At 46.1% G+C, this 17,697-nt stretch overlaps 1 long non-coding RNA gene across 1 annotated transcript; it reads right to left on the bottom strand.

The window, feature by feature from the left end:
* Window positions 1-8,671: 8,671 nt before the first annotated feature.
* On the bottom strand, window positions 8,672-9,578 carry LOC112883893. The gene is made up of 4 exons (XR_003226989.1): window positions 9,371-9,578; window positions 9,210-9,294; window positions 8,887-9,102; window positions 8,672-8,784 (listed from the first exon to the last, which is right to left on the bottom strand). It is a non-coding gene; the product is annotated as an uncharacterized LOC112883893 (long non-coding RNA).
* Window positions 9,579-17,697: the final 8,119 nt, after the last annotated feature.

The following is a 17,697-nucleotide window of genomic DNA, read 5'->3' as shown; positions in this document are numbered from 1 at the left end:
GTTGAAGGAAAACTAGGATACGGATTTACATCTGCTGACGAGTTGGAAGAAATCGATATTGGTCCTAGGGATAAGCCACGGCCAACATTTATCAGCAAGAAGTTGAGTCCAGAGTTGCGAGAGCCGATGATAACGCTGCTGAAAGAATATGCGGACTATTTTGCTTGGGATTACACAGAGATGCCTAGGTTGGATAGAAGCATTGTTGAGCATCGGCTCCCTCTTAAGCCAGGATTTTGGCTGTTCCAGCAACGAGCGCGGCAAATGAAGGCCGAAGTCCTAGAAGAAGTCAAGAAAGAAGTCGAAAAAATGTTAGAAGCAGGCTTCATCAGGACATGCAGGTATGCTGAATGGATTTCCAGTGTTGTGCTTGTACAGAAGAAAGATGGCTGGTGGCGAGTCTGCATGGACTTCAGAGATCTCAACAGAGCAACACCAAAGGATGAGTACCCGATGCCAGTTGCGGAGACGTTGATTAATGCAGCTACTGGTCATAAGAAGTTAAGTTTCATGGATAGCAACACTGGTTATAACCAAATTTTTATGGCTCCAGAGGATATCCATAAGACCGCATTCAGAGTACCAGGTGCAGTGGGATTATTCGAGTATGTGGTCATGACTTTTGGGCTGAAAAATGCTGGTGCTACATACCAATGGGCTATGAATTATATGTTTCATGACTTAATCAGCAAGCTGGTGGAAATATACATTGATGACGTGGTAGTGAAATCTGCGTCGGCTGAGGGGCATTTGGGAGATCTATGGCGAGTTTTGGAACGAACCAGGGAGTTCGCGCTTAGAATGAATCTAAAGAAGTGCGCTTTTGGTGTATCGGCCGGTCAGTTCCTGGGGTTCCTGGTTCATGAACGAGGAATTGAGATCGGCCTAAAAAGTCAAGAAGCTGTAAGAACAATGGTGCCACCTACTACAAAGAAGGAACTCCAACAACTCATTGGCAAGATCAATTTTGTCAGGAGATTTATTTCCAATCAGGAAAAATCGAGCCATTCATAGAGTTGGTAAAGATTAAAGCCAACGACAATTTCTGCTGGGGGCAGAGCAACAACAGGCGTTTGAAGATATCAAAGAGTATTTATCCAAACCACCCATGTTAGTCCCACCCCAGCAGGGTAAGCCATTCCATGTTTATCTGTCAGTAGGTGACACTTCTATTGCTTCGGTCATCATACAAGTGCATGATGGCAAGGAGAGAGTTGTTTTTTACCTCAGCAGAAGGATGTTAAATGCAGAGACCAGGTACCCCGAAAATGAGAAATTATGCCTTTGTCTATTCTTTACCTGTACAAAACTCCGCCACATCCTGCTTTTCACCGAGACGATTGTCATCTGCAAATTAGATGTTATCAAGCATATGTTGTCGGCTCCAGTGTTGAAAGGCCAACTCGGTAAGTGGATGTTTGCTTTGTCAGAGTTTGATATCCGGTACCAACCTGCGAAGGCAGTCAAAGGGCAGGCGCTGGCCGACCTCATTGCAGAAAGGACCAGCTCAGACATAGCAGCGCTTTCCATCTGCGCACGGGCAATGTATTTTGATGGGTCGATCTGTGGAGATGGTTCTGGCATAGGTATCCTGCTCGTTTCGCCTCGGGGGGCGACATATTCCTTTTCAATCAGATTGCCAACACCTTGCACCAATAATCTAGCCGAGTATGAAGCAGTGCACAAAGGTATGGAATTACTTCTTGAGGCTGGAGCAGAAGCAGTAGAAGTTTTTGGGGATTCGAAACTGGTCATCTCTCAGCTCACGGAAGAGTACCGATGCGAGAGTGAGTTGTTGTTTCCATTGTGGAGACAATGCCAGGAGCTAATGGTCCGGTTCAGATATATAAATTTCTATTGGATACCAAGAATACAAAATTCGGAGGCCAATGATCTTGCCCAGATGGCTTCAGGTTATAAGGATACGGCGGATGGAGCTGATTTCCCAATAAACCTGCTGGATCAGGGGGATTAGAGAGCCGATATCTTCAATTACTTGAAGGATCCGGCTCGGGAGGCACCTAAGAAGACACGTTACAAAGCCATGAAGTATGTCCTGATAGGGGATGACTTATTCTACAGGACTCTGGAAGGGCTATTGCTTAACTGTTTGGGGCTGATTGAATCCAATCGGCTCTTACATGAAGTCCATCAAGGTGCGTGTGGTACTCATTAATCAGCCCACAAGATAAAGTGGTTGATTAGATGTTCGGAATATTATTGGCCTACTATGCTGGAAGATTGCTTCAAGTGTTATAAAGGATGCCAGGCGTGTCAAAGGTTTGGAAAAATACAAATAGTACCAGCATCAGCAATGAATCCTATCATCAAACCTTGTCCGTTAAGAGGCTGGGGCATGGACATGATCGGTAAGATTAATCCTCCATCGAGTAAAGGCCATCAGTTTATTTTGGCTGTCACAGATTATTTTAGCAAGTGGGTAGAGGCCGTTCCTATGAAGTCAGTAACATCGAGGGATGTCATCAGTTTCGTCAAAGAACACGTTATTCATAGGTTCGGGATTCCTCAGACCATTACAACAGATGGAGGGTCGGTGTTTATATCTGATGAATTCAAAAAGTTTGCTGCCGACATGGGGATTAAATTGATCAGGTCATCTCCGTACTACGCTCAAGCAAACGGACAAGCCGAAGCATCCAATCAGAGCTGGATCGAGCTGATCAAAAGGAAGATCGATGAATACCCACGGTGTTGGCATAAAGTATTATCAGAAGCCTTATAGGCTTATCGTGTTTCATGCCACGGGGCAACAAGAACCTCACCATATTATTTGGTGTATGGGCAGGAGGCCGTATTACCATGGGAAATTACGGCCGGTTCGAGACAGATAGAGTTTCAGAATGATTTGACTGATGAAGAATATGCCGCTTTGATGAGCGACAATGTGGAAGATATTATGGAACTCAGGCTTTGGTCGCTGGAAAAGATCAAGGAAAATAAGACCAAGGTAGCCCACGCGTACAATAAGAAGGTTAAATCGAAGGAATTCCAAGTTGGAGATTTAGTATGGGAAGCGGTGCTACCATTGGGGACTAAGGATGCGACATATGGTAAATAGTCTCCAAATTAGCATGGGCCTTATAGAGTTGATCAAGTTCTACCAGGGAATGCGTACATGCTTAAATAATTGGATGGAGTCAAATTTCGGTAGCTATCAATGGCCAACATCTCAAGAAATATTTCCCGAGCATGTGGGAAGACGAGTGATGAAACTGATGTAATGCGTCAGGCTATGGGCCAACACAATAAGGGTATTTGTGAGGAAAACCGATGTGATACATCGGGCTGACATGATCGGGTACTTTGTGATACATCAGGCTGCAAGTCGACAGGATCGGGTACTTTAAGAGCTGGTGCAGTACATCAGGCTGTAAGGTAGAACGAGATGAACAAGTCGATCCTATAAAGAAAAAAAAGAACAGATGCAGGTCCGCGCACGAAGCTAAAGATTGAATAGCCGATGCTAAGCCATCGACTTTAGAAGCAATAATCGGAACATGTAAGTCCCGGGCTTCGACAAGAAGCAAGGAAGTCGATTATAGGTGTCCTATCAAGGTCGGCAGAATGGATTCCACAGCGCGACTCAAACCAGGCAAACTACAGGGGTTTCTTGATCTGGAAAGAAAAGGTTCGACTTCTTTGCGGGTTTTCTTGATAACCATATTTCTCGACTTGATTTGGGCTTGGGGGAGACAGTAACAACAGGAGTATGTCTGTTTCATTAAAAAGCTTGGGGTTGAGTCAGAGAATTCAAGTAGGTGGACCAATGTTCTGCCATCGGACTTTAGAAGATTGGATTTTCAGACATTGGATTAAAAAATAAAAGAGTTCATCTACAAGAAATCATTACAAAAGAAGAAGCCGATCTACCGGCTTTGTACATAATGGCTGATGACCCTACGAACTACCACCAGTAAGTCCCTAAGGACTTGCGACGCTTGTATGGGGGAGACGCGCTGGTGTCACCGTCGCTGCTGCCATCGCCGCCACCGCCGTTGCTGCTACTGTTGCCGCCGTCATCGCTGCTATGACCGGCATCGTCGCTGGCGTCCTCGTCGTCTTCTGAAGTTGATGATCCGCCGCGCAGGAACCCTCCTGCTGCCGATTCGTCGTCGGTTGAAGTGTTCTTGGTGTCTTCTTCTAAGGAAAAGAAGAAGTCGTCATCCCAGGAGTCGTCGTCGCCTTCATCCAGATCCCCAATAAGGGGAATCTGGAGGTCCTCATCATCGGTCAGGGACTCATCATCCTCTGACCAAATGTTGAAGTCCCACTCCTCTGCATCCCAATGTAGAGGGGCGAGAGCCTCGTATGAAGCTACCAAATCAAACTCCGGTGTCGCCTCCCAGGAGGTTTCGGAGTCAGGAGAGGTAATGGAGATTACGGAAGAAGTAGAAGAGGAAGAGAAATCGGAGGAGGCAGAGGAAAAGGAAGCCATCGCCGGAGGATGCAGAATACGTTGGTGCGGGTAATGCACGGAGGAAGGAGATGAATAAAAGTAAATCCGGCGATGTCAGTTTATAAGGGCGGAGATGGAAGGTGAAGCGGCGCTATGACGATTTCCGAGGGAGAAGTCGAAGAGTCGTGTCCGGTGGTTTTGGAGGTAGTGCGCGCGTATAGGCCCTGGAAGCCGAGGGGTCGCGTCCGATGGCATTGGGAGCGGCATGTGCGTGTACAAGCCTTAGAAGCCGAAGAGGTGATGGTTTTAGAATTATCATTGCCAAAACCAGGGGGCATGTGTTATCGCCATAATTTGACTGGGCCAGAGGATGGGCCGAGAGCAACATGGGCTGAAGGAGATAATCGTTTAGCTGCCCTTGTGCGCGATCCCAGGTGCAAGGGCAGCACCTTGCTCTGTTCTCGGCTAGTAGATCTAATCTGCTATGGTAATTCTTTGTACTACAAGAATTCGGTTTAATATCCGTATGATTAGGCCCTTCAAACAGGTTGAATGTTCCGGCTGCATGTTTGCTGCTTTATGGTGATCTAAGGAGGGATTGTTCCGGGAATTGGCTTATTAGTTGGTTTTTAGGCCTCTTTTTAGGTTAGCGTCTTGTTATCTTTCATGTTCGTTAGGCTTAACCATGCGTAGGATGTTCCGGTTGCACGGTGAAGACTTTTACTGTCGTAGATTGGATTAGCTTGGTGATTACAGAGCAGGCTTTTATCTTTTCCATCGGATTTGTACGGGCATTCAAATATTAGTAGATCCGATCTGCTAAAATGGGCACAATCAGCTTCTTTCAGCCAATTTTAAGGGTTACCCGGAGGTCCGACCTAGTATAAGGACAGGTCCGACCCAGTGCGGAGGCACCATCGGCTCTTCTAACCGATCTTGGGAGTCATTTTAAGAGCCGATCGCGGCTCGGACTAACGTTTGACATGGCTGTGCATGCAGGGAAATAACTGATAACGACTTCTTCACCTCCCTGATCAGGTATAGGTCAGGTGGCACGCCTAGCATTTCATCAAGCCAGGGCGTGTGCCGGACTTCTGGGTCGTTGACCGAGGGACCGGGACCCACCAGCCGTCTCGGAAGCCTCCCGGCTCCTCGTGTTGCCTGTCGCTGCTCGCTGGTAGGTTTTGACCGACAACAACGTCATTAGAAGATTCTGCTCTAGTTGGATAGTGCTTCATTAAAAGATCTTTCAACACTATTTTGGGACGCAAGGAAGGTTGTGCATGGTTCTTGCAATAAACCTTTTTAGATAAAGGTACATCAAGGCGAAATAGGAACATTAGATAATAGTTCTCAAGAAATAGCAACACCTAAGGAAAAGCAACACGCTAGGAAAACAGTGACATAATGGTAAAAATTCATTAAAAGATCTTTCAACACTATTTTGGGATGCAAGGAAGGTTGTGCATGGTTCTTGCAATAAACCTTTTTAGATAAAGGTACATCAAGGCGAAACACGAATATTAGATAATAGTTCTCAAGAAACAGCAACACCGAAGGAAAAGCAACATGCTAGGAAAACAGTGATAGAATGGTAGAAAGTAACATTGTACGAGAAAAGAGTGTAAAAGAAATAGTCTCAGAAAAAAGCAACACAATTAAAAGCAACATTCTCAAGAAATAGCAACAGCAATAAACCTTTTTAGATAAAGTTACATCAAGGCGAAACAAGAATATTAGATAATAGAAAGCAACATTAGAGATGGAAACAAATGCAACTACTGTAAGAGAAGTAAAAATTACTAACCTTGAGCTGTCCATCGAAAACGACAATCATTACCTTATCCATGAGTGATAAGGAGCAAGATTAAGGAGAAAGTAAGACAGGGAGAGAGCTGGGAGGGAGAAAGCAAGACAGTGAGAGAGAGCAGGAGAGGGAGCAAGTGAGTGAATGCAGGAGAAACCAGACATACAGAGCACAAGGAGAAAGTAAGACTGGGAGAGGACTAAGGAGGGAGAAATCAGGACAGGGAGAGAGCAAGGAGAGGGAGCAAGCGAGTGAATGCAGACATACAGAGCAAGAGCAAGGAGAAAGGAAGACTGGGAGAGGGCTGGGGAGGGAGAAAGCAAGACAGGTAGAGAGCAGGAGAGGGAGGGAGAAGAAAACAGACGAGTGAATGCAATTCAATGCACGGGAGAAACCAGATGGCAATTCAATGCAACTCTGGAGAGGGAGGGAGAAACCAAACAAGTGAATGCAGGAGTGAGAGGGAGGGAGAAACCAGACGAGTGAACGCAGCCCTAGAGTCAGCTCGGTGAGACAATATTACTTTTCGCTCCATGTGTTACTTTACTATCTGTCACTTTGTTACATTTTGCACTAAATATTTCCACTGATGCTAGATATTACTTTGGGAGAAACATTTATTATAGAGAGAAACATACAAGAAGACATGAAAAGTAACAACTTGCACAAATGGTGAAAAACGCTCGAGCGCTCTCTCGAGGAAGATGAATTAGAAGTTCTCGAGGGATGAAGTAGCTGAAAAATTCAAAACTGTATTAGAACTGATTTTTTATGTCATGACTAATGTAAAGAAGCACCTCTGGTAACATACCTGAAAATAACATGAAAAGTAACAACTTGCACAAATGGTGAAAAACACTCGAGCTAACAGGTGAAGACGCTCCTCGAGGAAGATGAATTCACTGTAGAAGCTCTCCAGGGATGAAGTAGCTGAAAAATTCCTGGAACAACAAAACTGTATACTAAATTTTTTTATGTCTTGACTAATGTAAAGAAGCACCTCTGATAACATACCCAAAAATAAGTCATCTCTGCATCTCTATCACCCTCTGATAAGAAAAAGTTAATGAGAAGCATTCGCAGGAGGTTTGAAATATGTAAGAAATTTCTAAAAACAAGACAGCATTAGGTACAATTTATATGTAAGAAAATCTGGAAATGGCAAAAGATCACATACACGGACAATTCTCAGCATATCCTTTGCCTCTACAAATGCATCATGCATTTCTTCAGCTTCACACTTCAGCGTAAATATTTTCTGCTTCAGTTTACTTATCTCCTCTTGAAGCGATTGGATTTGTTCACCCATCTTACATTGATTTTCCATCCACTTATCAGATGAACCATGGTTGGCGAAGCATTCATCTCGAGTGCTGGTAGGCACAATCCTGTAGCAGTTATGCACAATGCTGGATTAAGCAACATTTTGAGCACGAAAGAATGAATGGAATTTCCATACTGCCAGGGTAAGATAGAACACATACCACAATCTACAGGGTAGCGAGCAAAGATAGGCTGCCATTGTGACTGCCAGATGAATCACTCTCTGTACTGCCATGGTGACCGGCCGTGGTAGCGCACGATCGGGAAAGCAGATAGGGAAGGTGGGCCCATGGAGGGAGGGGGAGGGAGAGAGAGAGAGAGGCGGCGGCGGCGAGACCGTGGCGGGGGGGGGGTGGGGGAGGGGGGGAAGTAGATAGGGAAGAGGGAGGAGACCAGAGAGAAGATAGGGAAGACGACATGTGCTGGTGAGATAGGGAAGAACGCACGGGCCGGTGGTAGGAATTCAGCCCAACATACTTAGCTGGGAGCCTGGGACAGACTTCGCTTTGTTATCTTCAGCGCTTTTTGAAATTTCTTTGGTGCTCAACCAATGGCTAGGGGTGGTAACGGATCATGGCTCTAATTCTTTCTTCACAATCCAACTTGGCTTTTAATATTTTTATCTCAAATTGAATAAGATCAGAGCCCGGCCCTTAGATTATCTAGACTAAAAATCAAGATCCTTTTACCACTCCTACCAATGGTTGGGCGGATACAAGCACACAGCCAAATAAAAGGACTCAGCCAAACCGACGGCTGTGGAGGCCACATCAGAATATGCAGAGTACACATCCACTTGCCGGCACTAACTGATGGGACAGTTTTTGATCTTTGCCAGCAGAAAAAAAAAGACTTGCCCTTACCAATCTTCTTACGCTTCCGTTCTTCTTCCTTTCTATCCACTTCTAAAGCCAAACTGTCTAACATTTCCAATTTTCTATCCAATTTTCTTACAAATGTACCATTTTGTTTTCCAAAAAGGATCAGTAAGGTATTTAAATTTAAATTCAAACACAGCTAGTTTGAATAAGACAGACTAAATGGGTACATGAGGACAACTGCTGCTTTCATGACAACATCATGGCATTTACAGGAACATAGTTTACAACAGAAAGCTGACAACATCAGTATCAACATTTCAACCCAGATGAACTGTAGCGAGGCCAACTGCTGCTTTCGTCAATAACATGTTGACACCTGCTGCTTTCATCAATAACATGTTGGCAAAAGAAGAATTCTGCAATAACATGTTGACCATGTTTAGTGATCACATACTCAAAATCACCATGCAGATTTCAGCAATAACAAATGACCTACGAGAGAGATGATATTTACATACCTTCAAATCATCGATCCCTGCTGCTACTTCCTGCTAAAGTTCGGTAATTACCTCTAATTTCTGCTCCACCATCATCACTTCCAGGCGGAGTGTTTCATTGTACCTCTCGAATTCTCGGATCTTCCTAGAGTGCCAAGAATGTTTCAGCGTGTTATTTGATTGCTCCATAGGGCATACATCTGGGAACTTTGCATCACTAACTGATGAGAACCTATGCTAAAAGAAGAATGAAACAAGAAGATATTCAGTCTTGCTCAAAATCCTACGCTAACAAATCGCATATTGAAATAACAATCAAGAACCGATCTCCTCATCCACCATACATTTGTGCCCTCCATCGCCTCCATCTGAAATAGACTTGTCGAATCCTTGTCAGTCATCCAGTATCCACACTTTGAGATCGTACATCTGAAATGACTCGTGTAAGCAATGAAAGAGATAAGAAAAATCAGAAAACAAGCTCCAAACAATTTGTTGCGCCAACCTTTTAGGGAGTAAAAGGTGAAAGCCTGCGCCAACTCCCAAACAAGCTCGGACCAGGCCAATAATTTTCCGTTGCACCAACCCCCAAGCAAACATTTCTACCAGTTGATGCTACCAGTAATTGGCTACCAATCTTGAATTAGAAGCTACCAACTGCAAATTCGTAGTCATGTAGTGCGAGACTGCGAGCTAATTACCTTCCAACTTTTCGATTGGTGTCTTGATGCTAGCAATTTGCAAATGGTAATGCGAATGGCGCCTTTCAGTTCTTCCTGGTGGCCTGCACGCTACTGAGGGGCGAAGTGCGCCGCGCCGCCGCAGTGCCGGCCGAGCCACCAAGTGGCGATCGTGCCGAGCCGCCGCAATGCCGCAGGCCGCAGCGCCGGCAGAGCTTTGGAGGGTGCTGCCGCGCACCGCAGCGGCTCGCTCGCGCACGCCGCCGGCCCGCCGCGTCGGAACCAATCCGCCGTCGTCCAAGCTCGCGGCAACGCCTCCAGACTCCCTCCCTGGCTAGCTCTCCGTTGCCGCCTTGTCGGACTCGGCTTCCCGCTGTCAGCCATGCTCCACGCCACCGTCCCAAACCCTAGGCGCAGATCTTGGAGGGCTAGAACTCACGAAGTGCGCTGTCGAAAAAGCTCGGCGGTTTCTGATGCGGACAGCTACTTTTCAAAGCGACACATCAATATAAAGTAACACACATTTGTAATGTTGCTTTTTTACCGTTCTGTCACTTTTTTCCTATCGTGCTGCTTTTCCCAAGGTGTTGCTGTTTCTTGAGATGTTGCTTTTTCACAAACGGATTGAGGACGACAGGCGGCGTGGCAACAGGAAGCCGGTGCCTGGCCTAGGGCGGGGCGCTGCGGATCATTGGCCCTCCAAATAATCTGTGTTGCCAAGTCTGCCCCTCCCGGATACACCATGGTCGGACGGCAATGCGGAGCGGTACGGTGACCAAAAGAAGAGCCACCACCACCACCGCTGCGTCGCCAGGAACCACAGTTGGCTGAAGTGAACACCGTGTGGTGTTGGCCTCGTTCATGCAGCGTTCTATCGTCATAACGGTTCTATCAACAGCCTGCATGCTGGTTTTATCATTAGAAGTTTATTTTACGTAGAAAAAGCCTATAGTGAAACCTTCCTCATAAGTTCAGCAGCCTGTTGGGCACACAACATGAGAAGTTCATATCCCACAACAGTACAAACGGATTGGTACAATAACATCCTTATCTTAAGAAAAGTAGAATTGGGCACACAACATGAGAAGTATATCAAGTAGCATTGGTCAAGGAACAGCTAGGCATCGTAAAGGATCAAGAAACAGCTCCTCACATCGACCAAATGTCACATCACGATGTATAATTCCAGTAAAGTATTTCAAAATCTAAAGTATTTTGTTCCAACTCATGTACGCTCTTTGAGTCGTAATGAATCACTCTTGCAAGCTCCAGTCGCTCTTTTTCCTGCTACCTTTCTCAGCTCGTCCTTTGGCAATGCAATCTGAAAGTTCTGTAGGCAACTTTGCTTTGTTTGCTTCATGAGCAACAAGGTATGTCGTAACTGTTGCCTTGTATTGTTGCAACTATTTGTCCAACAAACACTGCAAAGAAGTTTGAAAGCAGGTTAGTCAGTATTTTTGTGCACGTCATAGCAGGTTAAAAGGAGATTAATTTCTAGAAAGTACACCAACCTTTTGGTGATTCTGCTCTTTGGGTCCTAATGAATTACCTTGGAATTTTTGAAAAAAAATACACGACAGCAACACAGTCATTGGGAATTGTTTCTTTGAAAAATATTGCTCCCATCCTTGTCTTGCCATCAAAACCTTCCTTTTTGTGGCCCTTTTGTTCTAAGGCTTCATCTATTTTGCATGCGACAGAAATGCCCAAAGTTTGAACCTTCCTTTGATCTAGAGCCTTGTCGTACAAAGCATGGATCTGGGCTTGTCCTCCAACTTGGATACAATACCCAATCCATTTTTCAGAGAAGACAGCGCAAAATATCTGAAAAACAAACATGTAACACATCTTGTATCACTTCCCCTAAACCCTAAAACAAACATGTAATAAAATGTGGCACAACTTACGTCAGTTAAGGACAGATTGGTGCCTTTTGCGGGGAGTGCGGGTACAATATTTCTACAATATACATGTTGTCCTGCACTCACGGTGAAATAATAAGTGCAAGTTATTTGCTATCATTCTTAAAGTTTTCTACAGAATACTTACCACATTCACCACATTCATTGGCGGGAGAAAGATCTTGGTCCTATCAGCATCATGCTTGAAGCATTCCACGAATCCCCAGAGAAGGTCTATGGCATTTTCACCTCCCTCTAATGACTGCTTCATTTGAGTGCCAGTCAGTGACATCTCACCCAAACTAAATATTACCTGTTCATCACTTTTTCAGATTGAAAATATAATGTCAGTCAGTATAGGAAGTTCTACAACTCCCAAGAAAACATCATGTAAGTCTCGAGAAGCTTACTAGTTCAAGGCCATTTCACATATCTTTGCAACCACTTTTCATTCTCTGTTTTTTTATTTAAACACCTCTCTAGTATCTTATTCTCTGTGTCTGTTGTAGCTCGGTTTGGCCTTTTCTTTGTGGCCCTCTTTGTCACTGAAGGAAGTACCAACCCTTGGTCAAGTTCCTTAATAGCTCGCTTCTGCTTTTCACGGACATCTTTGCTGTGTTGATGATTCTCAAAAGTCTTGTCTTCCAACTTCTCCTCATTCCTATTCTCATCAGTCTTCCGGCTCTCCGGTTTCACTTCACTGCCCTCCTCATCCACTTCCATATTGTTTTTGTTGTCAGTGTCAGTGTCCTTGTTGCTATTCTGACTTTCTGTTTTCTCTTCACGTTCCTCATCCACTTCCATGCTCTCTTTACGGTCACCCTTGCTGCCTCTAGGAATCTCGTCATCAGGATCCATGTCTTCTGAGGACGTTTTGGTCTCTGGATTGTATTCGGAGGACGTCTTGCATGGCATTCAGGTCAGATTCTTTGCTGCCTTTAGCCTCCTCATCATCAAGATCTCTGCTTTCAAATTTTGGGTCGTCTTGATTAACATCATGGTCATATTCCATGCCTTGAAAAACACTAATGAACGGGTCGGCTGTCAGACCTCGGGCCATGGATCTGCGCACATGGCGTACATATCCTAGGATAAGGGATGGGATATGGCCCACGCCCTACATCAGTCGTAACTACTCATATCGTAGTAGAACTAGTCGGAATAGAAGGAAACTACCCGAGTAGTACTCGGGTATGACTCCTAAGCTCGTATCTAGCTAGGATTTCCATATAACTCTGTCCCCCTAGACTATATAAGGGCGGGCAGGGACCCCCTCCATATACACACCTAAGGCAATACAAACCACCACACAGGGCGTAGGGTATTACGGGCCCGAACCTGTGTAAACTTTGTGTTCCTTGCACCTTTGAGTTCCTGATCTCGATGACACCCCACCTACAACTCAGCACCTCGGGGGTATCTCTCGGTGGGCTTAGCAGTAAAACACTGACAGTTGGTGCGCTAGGTAGGGGTGTTTATCGAGCATCCATGGCATCTTTCGACTTTACCAGCGCTGTGCTCGACGAGGGCACAACTTTCATTTTTGGCTCCTGGGTCTGCATCGCCAACAGTTCAGGTAGCTACAACAGCCGCCTGGCCGACACCAAGGAGCCGGAGGTGCCAACTACACCATCACGTCGCGACACCGACGATCCCGCAGACAGTCTCGGCGGAATTCAATTTTCCGATCTAATCGGAAACCACACGAGTCACCTCGGAGCGATCCCACGTCCACAGGTCAACGCTGATGACCTGATCGCCGGAGTGGACAGGGTCGACCGCAACATCACTGCGTGCATCAAGCTTGCAGAGGCCGCCCTTCAACACTCCGGTAATCAGCTTCCCCCAATTAGCCCTGAGATTTCTCGCATTTTTTTTGCTGCTTCTGGCGACATCTACTCTCGTATCGATCGAGTCGACTGCAACATCGCGGAATGCATTGGGCTCGTGGAAACAAGTCTTCAGCTTTCCAATCAGAAGTAGCCTGAAGCACCCGCCATGGACGTAAACCGTGCAATCGACGACTTTATCGACAACCTAGAACCCCTCGAACCGAGTCCTCCTCGGTCCGAGGTCCCGTACCACAAGTCCCTCTCTGAGTCGGAGGAGGATTTGGATCGTCCACTACAAGTCAGAGGAGGACTAGCCAACGTCTATCGGAGGGCTCCTGTCTCCGTTGACTACTCGGACTTCAATGACGACGCATCGCCCTTATCAAGCTGCCACCAGGGCCTGAGGGCACCATCAACTTGGTCGGGCGGGCTCGGGTATCGAAAGGGCATGGAGTCCTCCAAACTACCGGACCTCAGCCCACCTTCCTGCGCCATCAACTTGGTCGGGTGGGCTCGGGTATCGGAAGGGCACAATGTCCTCCAAGCTACCCGACCTCAGCCCACCTTTCTGCGCCACCACATTGGTCGGGTGGGCTCGGGCATCGGAAGGGCACGGAGTCCTCCAAGCTACCCAACCTCAGCCCACCTTCCTGTGCCATCAGCTTGGTCAGGTGGGCTCGAGCATCGGAAGGGCACGGAGTCCTCCAAGCTACCCGACCTCAGCCCAACTTTCTGCGCCATCAACCCCGATGAACTACCATTCCAGGAAGGCAGGCCCCTCGATTCCTTCAACGAAGAAGAGGGGTGGATCGCCAAAAGCTCCTCGCCAGATCAGGAGATCTTTATGGCTTTCATTGAAGAAATCCCATTCAAAGAGGCGGAAGGATCAGATCGCGTCCAACTCGACAACTTCTACCTTGACGATGATGACTACATCTCTAACACCCCTACAACGCCGAACCGCGACACACGAAGCCACCCGAATTCGCTCTCAACACCATTGACACCACGAAGAAGGAAAACGAGGACAGCGTGCGAAATGAACGCGGTAGGCTTATAAACACAAGTGCGCCGAACGCAGCCACTGCATAGTCGAGCAACACCAGCAAGAGCAAGGCAACCTCTACGACTCCTCCACGAGTGATCTCCGCACTATCATCAACGCGTGGCCGGGATGCCCGCAACATCATCATAGCCAGGCAGCAGGAGCGCGATGAGGTGGAGGCCTATAGCCCCACCAACTATCATATCCACCTCGACTACCTGGGTACAACTTGAAAGCGCAAGCTAGAAGCAGGGGAACAACCCACCCAAAGAAAGAGAACCTTCAACTCAAAGAAGCGATTCGAGGAGGCTCTGCACAAGCGATGCCCATGGCACCCGAAGAGCAAGCATTCCACCTTTGAATGTCAAACCCTCCAAAGGGCCCTGGGAGCTCCACCACTCAACGAAGACTGAGACCCGATTCAAGGAGGTTTTTCGGAGATCTTTAGGGAACTTATTTAACCATTATCTTGAGTTTTATCTCGAAACAAGGGGTTTCTTCCCAAAGAACCCGTTTATCCATTTGGTCAGGGACTCAATGAATTTACACAAAATAAAGCCTTTGTCCGTTCATCCACATTTCAGTGCCGTACGAACTGTCTTGGCCCGCCCAAGGAATTCCTTTGGACCAATCGAGTCATCTTCGCATGACGACCACTTTCGTAACAACGCATGTGAAGGATTGCGTAATCTATTCCTTCGGGCCAACCGAGACATCTTCGAATGGCAACATACGACCTGTCATGGCCCGCCCAAGGAACTGATCAAAATCACATGAAGGACATCGTCGTGACTTCCTTCGGGCCAACCGTGAAGTTTTCACATGGCAACATGTGAATTCTCATGGCCCGCCCAAGGAATCGACTAAGCTACAAGCAAGATTGATTTCTCCTTTGTCAATTGATTTCCAGTCACCTATATCTACTTCCAGTAACACTCAGATTATTAGTTCCCGACTAGTATTCTATGTTACTGAAGGGGGTTCGTTCCCATACTTCCAGTAACACTCCGTTTACTAGTTCTCGACTAGTACTACGCGTAGTTTACTGAAGAGGCCTCGCTCCCATACTTCCAGTAACACTCTGATTACTAGTTCCAGACTAGTATTCTAGGTAACTAAAGGGGCCTTGATCCCATGCTACCAGTAACACTCCGTTTACTAGTTCTCTACTAGTACTACGTGTAGTTTACTGAAGGGGTCTCGCTCCCATACTTCCAATAACACTCTGTTTTCTAGTTCTCGACGAGTACTACGCGTAGTTTTCTGAAGGGGCCTTGCTCCCTACTTCCAGTAATGCTCAGATTACTAGTTCCTGACTAGTATTCTATATAACTGAAGGGGCTTTTGTTCCCATACTTCCAGTAATACTCCGTTTACTAGTTAGTACTACGCATAGTTTACTGAAGGGGCCTCGCTCCCAACTTCCAGTAACGCTCAGATTACTAGTTCCCGACTAGTATTCTATGTTACTGAAGGGGCTTCGCTCCCATACTTCTAGTAATACTCCGTTTACTAATTCTCGACTAGTCTTACGCGTAGTTTACTAAAGGGGTCTCGCTCCCATACTTCCAGTAACACTCCAATTAGTAGTTCTCGACTAGTACTACGCGTAGTTTACTGAAGGGGCCTTGCTCTCTATTTCTAGTAATGCTAAGATTATTAGTTACCGACTAGTATTCTATGTTACTAAAGGGGTTTCGCTCCCATACTTCCAGTAACACTCTGATTACTAGTTTCCGACTAGTATTCTAAGTTGCTGAACGGGCCTCGTTCCCATACTTCCAGTAACACTCCGTTTACTAGTTCTCGACTAGTCTTACTTGTAGTTTACTGAACGGGTCTCGTTTCCATACTTCCAGTAACACTCTGATTACTAGATCCAGACTAGTATTCTAGGTTACTGAAGGGCCTTGCTTCCACATTTCCAATAACACTCCATTTACTAGTTCTCGACTAGTACTATGCGTAGTTTATTGAAGGGGTTTCGCTCCCATACTTCCAGTAACACTAAGATTACTAGTTCCCGATTAGTATTCTAGGTCACTGAACGGGCCTCGTTCCTATACTTCTAGTAACACTCCGTTTACTAGTTCTCGACTAGTACTACGCGCAGTTTACTGAAGGGGCATGGCTCCCTACTCCAGTAATGCTCAGATTACTGGTTCCCGACTAGTATTCTATGTTACTAAAGGGGCTTCACTCCTATAGTTCCAGTAATACTTCATTTACTAGTTCTCGACTTGTCTTACGCGTAGTTTACTAAAGGAGCCTCGCTCCCATACTTCCAATAACACTCCGTTTACTAGTTCTCGACTAGTACTATGCGTAGTTTACTGAAGGGGTCTCGCTCCCTACTTCCAGTAACGCTCATATTACTAGTTCCCGACTAGTATTCTATATTACTGAAGGGGTCTCCCTCCCATACTTCTAGTAACACTCAGATTACTATTCCCCGACTAGTATTCTAGGTTACTGAACGGGCCTCGTTCCCATACTTCCAGTAACACTCCATTTACTAGTTCTCGACTAGTACTACACGTAGTTTACTGAAGGGGCCTCGCTCCCTACTTCCAGTAATGCTTAGATTACTAGTTTCCGACTAGTATTCTATGTTATTAAAGGGACTTCGCTCCCATACTTCCAGTAACACTCTAATTACTAGTTCTCGACTAGTATTCTAGGTTACTGAATGGGCCTCGCTCCCATACTTCCAGTAATACTCTATTGACTAGTTCTCGACTAGTCTTACGCGTAGTTTACTGAATGGGCCTCGCTCCCATACTTCCAGTAACACTTCATTTACTAGTTCTCGACTAGTCTTACGCGTAGTTTACTGAATGGGCCTCGCTCTCATACTCCCAGTAACACTCTGTTTACTAGTTCTCGACTAGCCTTACGTGCAGTTTATTAAGGGGCCTCTCTCTCATACTTCCAGTAACACTCCGTTTACTAGTTCTCGACTAGTACTATGAGTAGTTTACTGAAGGGGCCCTGCTCCCATAACACTGCGTTTACTAGTTCCCGACTAGTATTACGTGCCGTCAGCAACCTCGACTCCTCATCTCAACTACAAACAAGACATTCAGCATGCTTTTCGGTGGCTCATCTAGCTCCCATGCTCAGGGGCTGAGCGCAATAAGGTTACTTGGCGTACCTTCACCGACTCATCTAGCCCCCATGCTCGGGGGCTAGGCTCGACAGGGCACTCAGCGTGCTTTTGGTGGATCGTTTAGCTCTCACGCTCGGAGGCTGGATTCCGCAAAAGTACTCAAAAGATTTATAGAAGAACCCAATTTAAGAGCCTTTTGAGGATTTATCTCGGGAAGATAAATGTTTAACCAGGGATTTTATTCCGAAATAAGGGGCTTTTCAAA

Source organism: Panicum hallii, chromosome 3, assembly GCF_002211085.1.
Source record: "Panicum hallii strain FIL2 chromosome 3, PHallii_v3.1, whole genome shotgun sequence".
Taxonomy (NCBI): domain Eukaryota; kingdom Viridiplantae; phylum Streptophyta; class Magnoliopsida; order Poales; family Poaceae; genus Panicum; species Panicum hallii.
The sequence above is the reverse complement of the archived record's forward strand: the minus strand, read 5'-3'. Positions and strand labels throughout refer to the sequence as shown.